Source organism: Musa acuminata, unplaced genomic scaffold (genome assembly GCF_036884655.1).
Source record: "Musa acuminata AAA Group cultivar baxijiao unplaced genomic scaffold, Cavendish_Baxijiao_AAA HiC_scaffold_1136, whole genome shotgun sequence".
NCBI classification, from domain to species: Eukaryota; Viridiplantae; Streptophyta; class Magnoliopsida; order Zingiberales; family Musaceae; genus Musa; species Musa acuminata.
Genome location: NW_027021348.1, coordinates 1,852,565 through 1,855,000, shown reverse-complemented (window position 1 = coordinate 1,855,000; position 2,436 = coordinate 1,852,565).

The following is a 2,436-nucleotide window of genomic DNA, read 5'->3' as shown; positions in this document are numbered from 1 at the left end:
GGGGGTTCCAGGGTGCTGAGATGGCTGACATTTTGCTCCGCTCACGACGGTCACCGCGCGACGCAAGAACAGCCCAAAAACAGGCCAAAACGGCCCAAAAACGGGCCAAAACTGGCCATTTTTGGCTGCGCGAGCGAGCAGCGAGCGGCGGACAGCGAGCGAAGCGAGAGGCATCACCGTCCCTGCTATACGAAAGCCCCATCCAGCCCTGTGCCACCCGGGGGGTTCCAGGGTGCTGAGATGGCTGACATTTTGCTCCGCTCAAGATGGTCACCGCGCAACGCAAAAACAGGCCAAAAACTGGCCAAAACGGGCCAAAACTGGCCATTTTTGGCTGCGCGAGCGAGCGGCGAGCGGCGAACAGCGAGCGAAGCGAGAGGCAGCACCGTCCCTGCTATACGAAAGCCCCATCCAGCCCTGTGCCACCCGGGGGGTTCCAGGGTGCTGAGATGGCTGACATTTTGCTCCGCTCACGACGGTCACCGCGCTGTCACGACCTTAGCTGGAATTGCCTAAGGCGTGAGGCACCCTTGCGGCCGAAGACGCGAACTTAGCTTGCGTTGCCTAAGTCGCGGGTCACCCTCGTTGCAAAGACGCGAACTTAGCTTGCGTTGCCTAAGTCGCGCTTTGCCCTTGCGATCTTGCTCCGCAAGGATCAGCCACTTTGTAACCTCTCGCAGGTCCCGAAGGACCTGTAAAAGAGAAAGAAAGTTAGATCGAAAGAACGAGCAACGGACAAGTCCCGAAGTCTCGCGAAAAGGGAAGCTTTACAAGCAAATCGTCGAACACCTTGTGTGCACAAGAGAAAAGAGGGAGAGGGAGGAAAACAAGGCTTTCACGGATGAACGAACAGCTGCAAGCCCACAAACAGCCGCTCACCTGGTCCCGGACGCAACACCAAGTTCCCGTAAAGGTCACGTGCGAACTTGCGAAAGAGTGTTCAACGCCCGGTATATAACCGAAGCCCCATCCAGCCATGTGCCACCCGGGGGGTTCCTGGGGTCTGAGCTGGCTGACATTTTGGTGAGCGGAGGCAGCACTCCGCTCACCTCCCGCGGCACGCGAAAACGGCTCCGTTTTGGGCTGTTTTGGGGCTGTTTTGCTCGGTTTGGTGAACGGTCGCTTTGCAACGCTGCAGCTTGTTCGAACTTACATATTTACAAGCAAAATGACCCAAAACCATAAGAAAACATGCTGTCAAGCAGCTGTACATGCGGGTGCGAGCGACGAACGGTTCGTTGAACGGAGTTGTTGCGGGTGCGCGACGACCGTTCGTGACATTCTCCCCCACTTAAACTGTCGACGCCCTCGTCGACGCTTGTTGGTAGTTGTTGATGACTTCTTCTTCATGTCGCAGGGCATCTTCAGGCTCCCAACTGGCTTCAGTTCGGGGAAGCTTTCGCCACTTCACCAAGTACTCTGTCTGCTCCGCTCCGTTGGGTAGCTTTATCTTGCGATCCGCCAGAATGGTTTCCACTCGCTTCTCGTAGGAGGCTGTGATGGGAGGTAGCCGAGTTGGAATACTTCGAGAAGCATCTTGCGGATCCGAATGGTAGGCCTTCAGGTTGCTGGCGTGAAGAACGTTGTGAATTTTGAACCACGCCGGCAGCTGCAACTTGTAAGAAACATTGCCTACTCTGCTGATAATTGGGAAGGGCCCTTCATACTTACGCACCAATCCTTTGTGGACTCTTTTCCTGAAGAATTGGAGTGATGCTGGTTGGAGCTTTACCAACACCAAATCGCCAACTTTGAACTCTTGTGGTCGCCTTCCCAAGTCTGCCCACTTCTTCATCCGTTTTGCCGCCTTCTCCAAGTAAGCCCGCGCAATATCGGCATTTCGATGCCACTCCTTTGCGAAATGGTAGGCTGATGGACTACTCCCAGTATAACCAATTGCCATAGTGTGCGGAGTCGACGGTTGTTGTCCTGTGATAATTTCGAAGGGGCTCTTGTTGGATGCAGAGCTCCGCTGCAAGTTGTAGGAGAATTGGGCGATGTCCAACAGCTTCACCCAATCTCGTTGATTGGCACTCACGTAGTGCCGGAGATACTGCTCTAAGAGCGAATTTATTCTTTCAGTTTGACCATCCGTCTGGGGGTGGAGGCTTGTAGAGAAGTATAACTTTGACCCCAACAATTTGAATAGCTCGGTCCAGAATCGTCCCAGGAACCGAGCGTCTCGATCACTAACAATATTGTGTGGGACTCCCCAATACTTCACTACACCCTTCATCATCAGTCTGGCCGCCTCTTCAGCTGAACAGTGTAGGGGAGCAGCAATGAAAGTTGCATACTTTGAAAACCGATCGACCACCACAAGTATCGATCCAAGTCCCCCTACAGGCGGCAAGCTAGATATGAAGTCTAAGGAAATGCTCTCCCATGGCCTTTCTGGTACAGGCAACGGCTCCAAAAGTCCCACCGGCTTCCGTT